Here is a 14,603-nt window from a genome sequence, read left to right as displayed (position 1 = left end):
GACTTTCCAGCATAGTTTCTCATTTTCAAAGTATCTCAAACTCACCCCTTTTTGATAGCCAACAATGTGCTGCTTGAATTATCCTACACCTATGAAGTTTACAGGTACAGCAAGTTCAGTTGAAATCTCAGCCTTTTTTTTTTCTTTTTTCTGCTCTGTCATGGTACATAAAACACAAGACAGCAGACACACAAGCCTCTCTTATGTTTCTGAAGTCTAAAATATCCATGTTCCTTATTCCTTGTAAATGCCTTATATGTGTGTGTTTCCAGGTAAGTACTCATTGATTCACAGCTTTCACACACACCTCTATGACATAAGCTAAAATTAAACCTGTCTGTGGGGTCAGCCGTAGACTGGTTAGACTCAGTTGCTGGATATGACACACTGCATGACTAGGAGTCACAGGAGCACATCTTGAATGCCCCGAGTTGTTAAGATTATTCCCATAAATTTAAATAAAGTGAACAACTAAACATTGCTGGTAATGTCTTGTAATTGCCTTTATGGTGGGTTGTTTTTGATAAACTGGCAACCGTGCCGCACACCCTACATAACAAACATAACCTTCTTCTCATAACAACACGTGTAAACTTTTTCAGCCATTGAATTTCCTGTCAGTGTTTTAATAAATGTCAAACAAACAATATACAGTACTTCTGTCCAAATCTGATTATATTTCATTTTTTAAACATTCTCTAAAATTAAATATGACCTTGTATAGTCAGAATCGTAGTTTTAGTAAAGTTCAGATTAATTATATAACCTGTGTTTTCTGGAATTGGTTAATTGACTTGTTGTTCTCAATACTACTTGAAAAAGGGTCAAAAAACAAAAATTGAAATAAACGTATCTATAAAGCAGTGTAATAAATTTTGAAGTTATTATAGAACTGAAAGTAAAATCCTGATTTCAACTCTTTGCAGCACCCTCAATCGAATTTAATATGGCTAAGGTGTACCAGGTTCCGTATGCTCAGGCTTGTACGAGAGAATGGACCTCCCTTTCGTCTTTGACAACGTTATAATGTACAGTATTCTAGTTCGAGATCGAGACCCTGTGCTGGCTTACACAGGGCAAAAGGCGGTTACCATGGGTGGGAGACATTTTTATGGTAGAACATACTATACAGCATTCCCACACTCACTTATACTGGAACCCCAAGTTAACACAATGAGAATGTGCAAATTTTACGCAAAACAAACAAAAATCCTTTAACTGTGAGACAAAACCTTAAGTCGCACCACCCTTTTATCTGTAAATAATTTTAAATAATGAACAAAAGCTAACGATAGATAGATACTAATCCGTATAACCATATGTAGTTATTTTAGTAAATCCCATAGAAGAACCATGATTTTTTGTATAATATCCGTACAACTGTCTGTTAGTTTTTTCTTGTACACAGTTTATTAGCAAAGTTGGATTGTTGCAGTGGATGTGTTATCAAACAAATTATACACAAAATAAAGTAAAATAAACTAAAGATAAAATGTGCCTGCCGCTATTTGACGCTATCTGACGATCACGACATGGCTCGTTCTTCTCGCGTTACACCCACGCGAATACTCAGCCAGCGCATCTTTTCCACAGTAGACGCTGTGATCCCTATGTGTAAAAGAGCCCTCCAGCAGTATTCCTGGAATTGGGATTTCTCCGCTCAGCCCGCTGGGTCAGTGCGGAACGACACTTCCGGGAACGTTGACGCGGGATGACGCTGCGCAGGAGTTTTTTGTTGGATATAGGATATGTTATTTTTTTACTGAACAGTGCTTTGGCGTTTTCGTGTTTGGCATCTTGTGGACCCACTCGGTCATCACTGCCTATGACCCGCAAGACTTCTTGAGCCCATGGAGAGTGAGTAGCCGGCCACTTTGTACCTTGGTGCTTTATCAGTATGTGTGGGAACGCGTGGGATGACTTAATTCTCAAAAGCAATTTAAGTGTTTGCTATTTGTACCATACCATTCTTTCTGAAGCCGCTGTTTTCAGCGCGTCCTGTCTTGGAATTTTTCGAACACGGGCTGTGATTTCTTACGAATCGGTTCGTGGTCTGTATATTTCTCTTGAGCCTTCCTGTCCTTCCCCACCCCCACTTTTCCTAGTTGCGGAGGTGCGGTCTGCTAACCCGAGTGCCAGTCGATAATATGTGAGTGGAATACACTTTTACACGGTTTGACGTATTTAAATTCACCCAGAATTCACCCATTGCCAGGACTAGGCAATGCACTGATGTAAAACGATGAGATCAGCACGCACTTAAAGTAAATGCTGTAATCCGCTTGCTGTCAGTTAGACCTGCTGATGGCTTATTTCAGCGTGTAATGGTGCAACAAAAGTATACAGTAAGTGGATCATCGTTTTATTTAGAGCTTTTAAAAAGAGAGATTCCTGGCACAAATGTTTGTAAAGAAATTGTCATCACATGAAGATAAATTGCTATTATCGAACAACATACCACTAGTAAAGTTAATTTATTAAGTGTCTACATGACGACGTTTTGGTTTAATGACAGGTAAAAAAAATGCTGTATCTCTGTATTAGGAAGCGGTGCCTTATATCATTGCTGGCTTCGGGGCCCGCTGTGTTATTTAGTCTATCAACAGATAACGGATAATTGGCTTTTAGTTTTGTTTTGGGGCTTCCCGTATTTTTACACTTTGTTGGAGAAATCTCGTTGATGTGTGATATGAGGGACACAAACAGACCTTTGGAGTTAGCTTGAAAAAATAGTGAAGAAATAGTTTTTTGCAGTCTGCACCCCCATAACAGTACAAGTTTCGTTTTTAGTGGATTTCTCTTTCAAATGATTGATGTTAGTTTGTTAACATTCTGTCCGCCTCCTGTATTTTTGTTGAACTATATTAAAAGTATGCCCGAAATTGAGTGTGGGATGACATGGTGATTAAGCGGTAGAGGTTACCGCTTCAACTGCCCAGCGCTACTTTTGGCTCATTATTTCTGTACCGAAGCATTTTCACATTTGAGTTGCAGATGACCAGTGGCAGGTGTGGCTCAAACCTGCTTTTGCATACAGTGTTTGAAAGCATTAACTGCACATGCTGGATATTTTAGAATTAATAAAGAGAAAGCTGTAGGTTTTAAGATAAATATTGATAAGGAGTTTGCAGAGAGGTGTGAGATAGGTTGGGTAAGCAGCCAATATGACAATTTTGTTTTCAGCAGCTGTTTACTTTGGTGTAGTTTGTGAAGGTGTTTTTCCTTAAGGGATTTTTGGAAAAAAAAAACAACCCATATATCTGGTCATAATTTTTAATTGTGGGATTTTCTCAGACACCTGGAATGATACTATATATTATAAACATACATACACATCTGAACTTTGCATAAACAGGAAAAACAAAAAATTCTTACTCTTTCTTTGGGCTAAATTACCCATAGGAGTGAGCTGTCATACTGGACTAGTAAAGTCATAATTATTAGTATTTTTATTTCAGAGCATTCGCCGTACATGTTTTTGTGTTTAGTCACTTTTTGATTATAATTAACCTACAAGTCATCTGTACTTGTTTTTTGTTTAGTTGAGCATTCATTCTTATAATGCGTTTGCTGAGACTTGTGCACATGCTTCACATTATTTGCCTGATTCTCTCTGGTTTGTTTCAGTGGCCGTTATCAGTTTTTGTCAGGGTGGTCTGCATGGTGCTGAAATTTCTTTCATTTTCAGTGGTTTTAAATAGACTTAGGAGTGGAATCCCATTTTCCTTTTTTATTTACGTTTGCACATAATGCTCAAAGCATCTATTGCAAAAGCACTGTCTGTCTGTCAGTTTACACGAAACCAGTCAGCCCCTGAATTGGCCAGTTTTGTTGAGATGTGGCACATTTATTCTTTATGAAATCTGTCGAGGCAGTTCAGTTATCTCAAACAGATTGTACTGTACAAAGTTTTAAAATTTCAATATTTTCCATTGAAAAGCATTGGTGAATTTGTGAACTCCTCTGTCTTATAATGGAGAAACTAGGAATTATTTTACTGTTTCAATTTTACTTTGAGAGTGGTTGGTTAAAGTTGTATATTTTCTTTTACTCGACTGACAGCTGCTGGATGCCGAGTGTGCATCAGCTCGCAAACAGCTCACACAGCAGCACTCTTCTACCGTTGCTTTATTTAAGTTAACCTAATACGTAGACTACATTAAACTCACTTTTGTGGAAATAAATGGAAGCAGAAAGCAATTATGTTAGCAGTAAGTATATATAAGCCTGAATTCACTGAACAATATCAGCAGATTATTATTGTAAAAAATCCACATTATCAACCTGCAGCTAAATGTTATTTGAAGTAATTAATAACAAGAAAGGTGCAGCTGCCCTAACTGATATAATCATAGGAAGGGTTTAAAAATGGACCGTGGCGTTGAGAGTTCGGAGGCTTCAGTGGCTTAACACCCTGATCTCCATTGCCCATCCCTCGATCCAGTCCTAGATAAACACAAACAGTCATGGCAATACCCTGATTTTCTTGCTCATATTGTACCACTCGTACTCCCGTTATACAATAAATCAGTTCCTTTCAAAAAATTTATTTATGTGATTTTAACAAATTACTGTTTTAACTAATATTAATACCTAGGCGGGTAACTTATTTCAGTTCCTTTTTTCCATTCAAAGAGTAACGTTGATATTGATTTTATGCTAGTACGGGGCATTATGTATTAGTAGGTATTTTCAGTTTCTAATTTTTGGATACTGTTCTATTGGGTAGCCTTTAAAAAACAGTATGTTGAAGGAAACTGAATAACAATTCAGAAAATTGAGCTACCACAAGCCTATCTGTGCTCCGATTTTAAGTCCATTTTAAAGAGCTGTTAAATAGCACATATTTAATTAGTGATGCACTGATATGGAAATTCTGGGTGATACCGACATGTTTTTGTCCATCTTTGCCAATACCGGTAACCGATGGCCGATATATATTTTTTTATTTACGTCAGGTATGAATTTTTTAGGTATGCTGAAAATATATTATGCATTATCAAAGAAACAACAGTAGCACGTGAAACAGAGATTAACTTTTTATTAACTTGCTGAATTTTATGCAATTCTTTGCTATACTTAATGTGGGGGAAAAGAGCAAGATATGGCTCATCTCTTTAGAAAAAATACTCCAGGTCATGTACAAAATCTGCTTAACATACACATTCTGAGCAACCTAAGCACATCAAGACACCATGCCATTACATAACATGGCATTCAGTATATGAACAGCAAAATGAATGCATATTAATTGTGCTATAATCAGACATATATTACTTTAAATAAAACTAAAATAAAGGGTACAATGAGGCCAGTAACCCTGGGCTTAAGCTGGCTTCTTTAAAAGTACAAATGGCAGGTTTTTCTTAACAAAAAGAAGCATTTTTGCCTTTTCACCAGCAAGCCTGTTTTTCTTTTCATTTACTATATTTGATACAGCTGAAAAAAGGTGTTCACTTACTACACTGGTTCAAGCTGCTTATAGGTACTTGATCACTGCCTTGGCCAAGGTTGGGAAACTGGCTGCATTGCTTTTCCAATACTGAACGGTGCAGTTACTGTATTTCTGGAGATAGGGGGCTCAGCTGAAAAAATTAAAAGTTTATAAACGTTTACCTATATTATAATAAAATAATAATAAATTATTATTAGGTTGACCAGATTTGTGGTAAAGAGAAACAGGACAACCACCTGTACCAACCACCACCATTAATAAAAACTTGTGATGTTGAAAGCTTGATGCATAATGATTTGGGTCATATAAAGGGCATTCTTGTTGAAAAGCCTAAATTATATTGGTTGGCTGTATCGGTTAATATGTACACATCTGACCGATGTCGTCATTTTTAATGAACATCGGCTGATAACAATACAGTTCCCGATATATCGTGCATCTCTGTATTTAATGTTGTTTTCTAACACATATAGTTACAATTTATTATTATTTGAATATGACTTATTGGATGATGTAATAAAATATGTGAAATGCTCCAACCTTTATATCAGTTAACCTAGTCGCTGAATGCACCTGAAAGTTATGCCTTGCATATATTGTCTAATTTATTTATATACCTTTACAACCAGTGGACCTTCATTCTGTTCCCAGTATTAGGTTCATTGTAGAACTCGGGGCAGTTTTTAAACCCCATGTGGGGGTTACTTTGGGCAAATTCTGGAATTATTTTCAAGCATTTAATTGGGTGTGATTTTTTTTTTTTTTTTTTTTTTTCCTTCACACATAGTGGTGGGTTCTGTGTGCCTGAGAGCTGACAAGCAATGAGTACCCGCCAGAAAGCTCAATATACATAATGCAGAGATCAGGAATAAGAAACACAGGTGTTTTGGACTTCACAAACAGAACAGAGGCTCATCGGTCTAATGTCTTGTGTTTTACATACCACCATAGAATGTAAAAAAGAAAAACTGCTCTAAAGTTAGGGCTGAACCTTGCTGTACCTGTAAATAATTTGTACTGGCCCAGCTCCTTCAGAGAGCATGTTATTGGCTGTGAGAAAAAGGGATGTGCATTTGATATTTTGGAAATATGAAACTGTGCTGAAAAGTTCTCAGTTGGATAATTATTATTTTATAATTATTATTACGAGACAAAACCCCAGTGAATTCTAGTCACATAAATTAACATACTTGGACAAAAAGGTCATTAACCACAGTTGTCAAGTTTGACACACCCACCGACCAGAAGTTGTGTAATTTGACATTGTCTATAGAGGGGCTGCTTATTTGTCCAAAGTAAAGCAATGGAGTGATGTAGCTTTGAGAGGAGGCTGGGGTGTCAAAACATTAAGCATAAATTGGTCAAAGGTTTCTTGGAAGGGGAGAGGAGCTTGGCGGTAGTAAATTAAAGCTGAAATTTTTTTTCAAGAAAATGGATATTGTTTTCTTCCAAATTCTCGTCAGGTAATGGACAAATGTTCTCTTGGAAACTCCCATTATTTGATATATTTGGACACAGCTTAATGTTCTTTATGGAGTGCTGGCTCAGAGCATTTACACAAGTTTTCAGATTTAATTCTATAAATCATACATCATTTACATCTGTGAACATAACAATTTGGTTAGACAGACAATAAAACAGATAAATCTGATTAATAGACCAATATTGTCATGATTTTATGTTAATGTCATAACTGAAATATAGGGCATGATGAAGCTGTAAATGCATAAGGCCAATAATGACTTAATTGAAGCTGAACACCACTGTATTGTGTTTCTTTAGAACATAGCTATCCCATTATTGTATGAATGATCTCTCCACGATCCTGGATACTCATTCTCATTAATAATGCAGGGATGGACAGATTGTAAATGCATCTGATAGTCTGCTGGACTACCTTCTTTGCAAACCTGGCAGTCCTGGTATGCTTTCTAGTAAACCAGCTTCATATATGTGATGGACAGTTACCTGCAACCTTTTGTAGCAATGTTTATGTGTGAAATTTTATTGTACATGAATGCATAGCACTCCTCTACTTGAATATAAACACAATCAGCATCTTTGAAGAGAACATTTTAGCAAGTAGAAGACTTTTAAAGGAATGTGTTATGTTGAAGTGTGCACCTTTTCCATCGCCCACAACAATATTTTATTAAAAGTGAACTGAAATATTGCATTAATATTCTAGTCTCAAATTTTAATTTTAGACCTAATTTAGATCCTCAAAAGAATTTCTCTGTCTAAAATATCATCAGTTTTACTTTCAGGGTTATTCTGAGGTACAAAATGTCCTTTAAAGCGTTATATGCCATTAACCACAGTCAGTGATCTGTGTATACAGCTGCACAAACAATTGCCTGGCTTGGACCATTATGAGGGTCTTTATGTTAGTAAAGATTCAGTTTAGGCCTGAAGAAGCATTTTCACACTCTGTAGTTTTTAGGCTAATATTAAGAGGCATTTTCATGGCCTTAAGTGTACCTTTTTGGAGCACAGAGTACACATCATTTAATAAGCATCTTATTTTCTAGGAGATTGTTCTCTGTGACTGCATAAGATATGACCTGCAGCCCTCTGATTTTGAAAAATTAATGTCCAGGCCCTAAGGCTGAACACTTGAAAATTTGTGACAGAAGTGTTGTTGGAACATTCAAGCCATCACATGTGATAAATAAACATTTTCTCAGTAGTTTCAAGCCATGTCCATTGAAGAGTTACTTGCTGCTTCAGTGTACATTTTTGTTTCCATGAAATAACTCAGTACTGCATCAGCATTTGTTAGATATCACACACTGACTATAGCATGATAAAGAGTCTAATATTGCTGTGCTTTCACTTCTTTTCAGTCGTAAAATTAGTTTTGCCTGTAAACAAAGGACAGCTTTTATATGTGGTTTCTGGATATTCTCAACATATAGCACTGTACATTATCTGACTGTATTGTGATCCATTCCACCCCTGCAGTCGCTGCTTTGCAGACTGTCCTCCATATTTAATCCACTAAAAAAGTTCTTTGAAAATTATTTTCTGTTTATTTTTGTCATAGTGCTGCTTGTAAGTATGATTCCTTGCACTTGTAACTGGTACAGTAGTGGAATGGTTTGTCCTGTCAGCTTCTTTTTTTTTTTTTTTATATCCATAACATAGTGTACGGTAATTGTTACTGAATATTATTTATATTGCAGTAAATGATGAGAGCATACAATTAACTTTTTGCATATGTTTTCTTGAGTGGATAACCTACATGATGAAGAGAAGCACTTCCAACATTTGTGCACATCTTCCTTGCACATTGATGACCTATTGTGTCATATGCAGCCCTACATTATTCACCCATATAACCAGCCTCTCCTCAAAATTCACAATTTAGGGAACATGATGCCACATCCACATTGCTACGTAGTTGCAAAAGAATTCCGTGCCTTTCAGGCAGAAACAGCCCAGCATGCCCCCAATGTAATTTTTGCTGTGCTGCCCTTGCAGCCAGGGTGGATGCATCAAGTATAAACCAGGCTTTAGAAAGTAGTTACGGCAATCTGGCACTCTATAAGCAGCTTTCTTTAAAAGCAAACTACAAATTAATATCTAGCAGAAAGCACTGGGTCTTTTGTTTTTATCAAAATATTTCATTAGAAAAATATTGCCTGGTCCAATGATCTGAAACATCTGGCAGTGCAATGGGTTTTGCCAGTCTATAGTTTGGTTGTCTGGAATTAAACAGCTGGTAGTCCTGGGCATGCAGACTACCATTTTGTCAACCCTGTAATGGCATTTTCATTGCAATATCTTGGACTGATATCCTGAATTTAAAAGGATAACTAAATTTCAAACAAAAGATTGTTGTAAATGTGATTCTAAAATTAGAAACCTTTTAATGAAAACAGTCAGATGGGGGTGTTGCTAAATTGCCCTTTACTTGGTCATAAGAGTGTGACCGTTCTGTGATGCCAAATGTTGTTAACTCAGAAGTACACATTTCCATTTCAGTGTGACTGGGATTTGTGTTACCAAAGCAGTTAGTGTTTCATAGGAGGTGACAGTTTCTGTGGTCATTCACTTTTGCTTTAAGTAACCATTGTAGCAGTTTTACCTATTTATGCTTTTTTGTTTTGGCTATATAGATCAACTGGTTTTACTTTATAACTTGATTAATTTTGTGTTATGATGCCTTAAATTCTTTTAAAGAGCCATGCAATAGTGCTGTAACTGAAAAATGCAGTTTACAATAAAGATTGATTAACAAACTATGGAACCTTGGCTAAATGCTGTCTCCTGATAGTGAAGAAACATTTGTGTAAGTGGCTGTTATAATCATGACATTAACATAACTGCACCTTTATAAGGTATTAATGTGTTTGTTCTAATTGTTGTTGTCTGATTACTCTCTACCAGATATCCGCTTTGTATAATAATGATTAACTTTGACAGCCCTAGTAGAAAGTAACGCGTTAATAATAGTGCATTTGACGGTACACTTTCCAAATGCTGAAAGGTGGTGGGGCACTTCAGGCACAGTCCATCAAATACTGCAGAACTTGAGAAACAGCAAGTCACGCATGGCCTGAAGGCTGAGATACTCGTACAAGACATACCGACTAGATGGAACTCCACTCTGGAGAGGGTGAGGTGTGTGCAAAGAAACAAGCAACCATTTAGAGATGCACTAGTCCTACATAAAACTAACGTGGTCATGCCAACAAATACTGAGCTGGAGAAATTTCAGAAGCTGGAGACATTGCTCGAGCCCTGCAGGTAATACACACGTTTTTTTTTTTTTTCTCTAGCAATCTTGCACACTGTCATTGAAAAATGTGCATTGATCATTAGTGGGAGTGTGGAGGAGGACTGTATTCAAAAATGTCTGGAGCGCTGTAAAGCAGAGCTTGTCATCAGCATGGAGGATTGCCCCCTAAAGTGGTGGTCCACATATGCTCTGGTATACAAAGAGCTAGCTGGCCTTGCTCGCAAGTACTTGGCAACACCTGCCACATCAGTGCCTTGCAAGAGGTTGTTTTCACTCTCTGGGCATATTGTGCAGAAAAAGTGAGCTGCCTTGTCCTCTGGAAATGTGACCAAATTTGTATGTTTAAGCAACTGGCTTGGTTTAATAAAATAGTGTATTATTCATAATAATCCAAAAGGCCAACCTGTTGTTTCTGCTGAGAAATTAACTTGCCTAACTACATTAACAATTTTGAATTGTATTCTGTTTATAAAATCCTGTTTCTGGAGTTTTTGTATGGCTTTTGAGTGAGATTTATTAAGCATTATTGAGAAATACACAGAGACTGCAGTATGAGACTACGTCTTAAATATGTCATCTGTTTTACAATATAAGCCCAATTGTTTGTTTTCTATGTTCAGCATTGCATAGTCCTAGAGTATGAGTGAATAAAGCCTCCTCACCATTGAAGTTTTGTCTTTATTTCCTCTTGTTCCAGTTACCTGAATATGTGAAGTACATTTAAATGCCATTATATTGTGCCCATTCTTCTTAATATGGTCTGATTACGCTTAAAAATCTTTGTGGTAAAATTTCATAAAAAAAAAATTGAGATTAATTGCGATTAATTACACAAAGTCATGCGATTAATTGTGATTAAAATTTTTGATTGCTTGACAGCACTACTCTCTACGGATACCTACTTTGTATAATAACTGAGTCTGTCAGTTAGTCAATTTCTAACATGCTTAGTCCTGAACAGAGTTGTGGGGGTGCTGAAGCCTATTCTAGCTAGTGTAGGGCGCAAGGCAGGAACAAGTTCTGGACACGGGGCCAGTCTATAGCACGTTGAACATACACACACACACACACACACACCCACCCAACCACACTAGGGCGAATTTAGAATCGCCAATCCACCTAACCTGAATGCCTGTGGAAGGAAAGCAGAGTACCCAGAGGAAACCCACACAGGCACAAGGAGAACACGCAAACTCCACGTAGGAAGGACTTGAACATGGATATATATAATGCAAATGGTTGTCTGTCTGTCATGCAAAAACTCATGAACCAGTTCACCTCGAACCTTTATCTTGGTCTTAATTAGGGTTGTCACGATACCAGAATTTTAAACTAAGATACAATACTATAAAAGGTATTGAAGTTCAATATCATTTTCAATACCCAATACAGTATATTATGCAACTCAATAAAAAGTATTTAAATAAATTACAATTCTATATGCATAAAAATATTTAAACTGAAGAAAACAGAAAATAAAAATTTTTTGTAAATAAGTAGTGCAGTCTTAAAAGGTAAGAGTAAAGTTCTATTAACAAAGTAAAGAAGTTTAAATTTGGTTGTTTTTTTGCATATAGAAAACAAATACAGTTACTGAGGTAGTGCAATAAAATGTTATCAATGTCATTATATTTTAATTGAATAGGTATTGTAATATTTTGTAAAGAAGATCCATAATTTTAAGATATACAGTAGATAAACATTCAAATAATAAGTGCTTTAATGTGGTCTTTTGTAAACTGTTGGTCAGAAAAGTAAAAGGCAAAGAGACTTCTAACATATTTAAAGGCTTTGCACAAATGCAAACAGTGCACGTTGCATTTTTGTGTAAATTAACAATGATGTCTTTGTAACTTCCATATTGTATTCCATAAAGACTAGAATGTCAATGCTCTGTTCTGTGAGGCTTGCTTTTGCTGGGCTGTAAATGAGCTCAAAGCATACTAAATAAATTCTGTGAAGCACAGCTAGAAGTACAGTTGTGCACACAAAAGTGTTGTGCCACTGTTTATGCAAAGGAGCACTGAAAAGTTATAGCACTTTACATTGTGTAGTAAATGTGATGAAATACAATATTAAAATCCCATGTAATAAAGTACAGTAATAGGTTACGGAAGCACATTTCGTGGCATCAGTTTAAAAATCAAGGAAGCGAAGGAGCCCCAGTGCTAAAGACTGTTGCCCCAGAATGAAGAGCGTGGAATAAAACTGGTCTACGGGTAAAAATAATTGCAGATCCTTGTCTTAATGTGTAACTTACTACAAAAAATGTTTTAACTTGTAGAAAAAAGAAATTAATATCATATCCCTGCTTCAGATGCAACAGTTTATACTTATTCATTTTCACATAATTTGGAAATAAGATTATTCTTGAAATTATTTGTACTGACTTGCATGATGGTACTTTAAGTGTTTGTCTAAATGGGTTTTGTTAGCCTGTTTAGTTGGCAGCAAATCTTGCATAAACGTTTGCATGTTATCTTCTGACTTTCTGTCCCAATTTGCCACAAAGCCGAAGTAATTCCAGATCCCACTCTGGCTGCTCTATATGTCGATAAAGTGTGCTAGTGGAGGCTCTAAAGCCACTGACGTTGAAATATTAAGTGGGTGGATGGACTTGGGCTGCCACTCTAGCTATGGCAAACCAGAAGTGTATTTGTAATGCGGACTACAGAAACAATTCTATGAAAATGAGTACTGAAGTAATTTTAAAATGTTAAAATCAGTACTTGTCAAATTCAATATTTTTGACAACCCTAGTATTAACTGAGGGTTTATGACACGCACCAAACAATTAGAGGTGCTGACTACCTTGCCTACATAATTTGGGCCTCAGGTACCTCTGATGACAAGCCAAGGCTTGGGTGCACAATGGCAGCCAGGAAGGGAGTGTATGTGTGGGCGTGCGTCATGGCTGACAGGAAAAGTACAGCAGAAACATCTACTGTTGTTGATATGATGAACAGCTCCATAATAGGAAAGGCATGGCACTATAGCAACAAACAACTCTGTGAACCAAATTGCATAGGCGTTTCTGATCGTCCACAGGCTAATACCCTGATCGCTAACGAAAATCATACACAAAACTTCATGCCATGTAAATGAACAAAAGGCACGATGTTAAGTCAGCATCAAGTCAAATGGATGAGAAGTTTCACTGATGATGATCAAGAACTGTGAGATAACAGGATACCAAGGTATGAAAGCTTGAGTTCTGCTTTATAAATAACTCAACACAGTAACATGAGAGACTGTGAAGCGGTGTAGGACCTGAATTTCTGCGTATTTGCTTGTAAACAATATTACATGCCAATGAAGAGGAGAAATGAGGTGAAGCTATCAGTTGATGGAATTAGGATTGTCCATTGGATAGACAATGGGGCAGCCATGAATGAAAATAAATGATGGTAATACCTCAGTTTCCAGATAGGCTTCAGGCTCTAGATAGCCAGCATCATTGTGTTTTTTTTTTCAGTCTAAATTCTTCAGGTTGTAACCCTAAAGAGGGCCCTACAAGTCAGCATTCTTAGACTGCTGTTTCAGTAAAGGTTTTACTTTTATAGCCCAGTATGCATTGTATTACTTCTAGTGAAGTGGATGTGGGAATTTCCTGAAACTTTTGCTGAAAAGGGAAATATGTTTCCATATGAGAAAGTTCCCTTCAACATAGTGTTGGAAGTATTTTTTTTTTCCTTTTAGCAGCAAATGCAATTTGTGGAAGTCTTTCTTAGGGTTGTATTATGGAGTATGCTGTCCCACACTAAGATGTGGAAGACTTTCAGTCAGACTGGATTAGATAACTCACTAGAAGATAAGGAGATTTACTCAATTTGACCAATGCGTTAGTGATACTGATTGAAGTGGCAAGCTTGTGGTTTACAGTTCATTGTGTTAGACGATTAGCTGTATTACTATCTAAATTGGAAAAAGAAGCTTGAAATTAACTAGAATGTAGCCTCAGGGGGGTTCTTGTAACATACAGTAAAATACAAACAGGCTTTTTCTCTAATAATCTAAATTTCTTTAATATCTAAACCCTTCTGGCCATCACCAAAATGACATCTGGCATTTTTAGATGTTGCCCCTTGTTTTCAGACAGTGGACATTTGCCAGTGCTCAGCAAATGATAGAGAGAGAGAGACATTATAGGAGACTGGGCAGCTTGGTTTGATTGAGAAGTAAGATAACTAAAATCGCATTATGGGACCGTGGTACATGTGGCAGCTATTATGACTACCCTGCTTATCACTACAAGGATATGCGAAATCTACTTAAGAGTTTTTGCCATTTTTCAGTCGGGCATGTATGATGATATTTCAGGTTATGAGCAAATCAATATTTTTTTTTTTATTAAATTTTTGTTCTTTTTTTTGCTGCAGTCCTTCCTAAATCCTTTTCCAAATA

At 36.7% G+C, this 14,603-nt stretch overlaps 1 protein-coding gene across 1 annotated transcript in view; it reads left to right on the top strand.

The window, feature by feature from the left end:
- Nucleotides 1-1,595: 1,595 nt before the first annotated feature.
- lifra (LIF receptor subunit alpha a) overlaps nucleotides 1,596-14,603 on the top strand; it is a 147,860-nt gene continuing 134,852 nt past the window's right edge. The window contains exon 1 of the mRNA XM_028802388.2: nucleotides 1,596-1,857. The gene's annotated coding sequence lies outside the window, so the exon portion shown is untranslated. The remainder of the gene's footprint in view (nucleotides 1,858-14,603) is intronic.

The sequence above is a fragment of the Erpetoichthys calabaricus genome, chromosome 5 (assembly GCF_900747795.2).
Source record: "Erpetoichthys calabaricus chromosome 5, fErpCal1.3, whole genome shotgun sequence".
NCBI lineage: Eukaryota > Metazoa > Chordata > Cladistia > Polypteriformes > Polypteridae > Erpetoichthys > Erpetoichthys calabaricus.
This window is presented reverse-complemented; position numbering and strand designations above follow the sequence as displayed.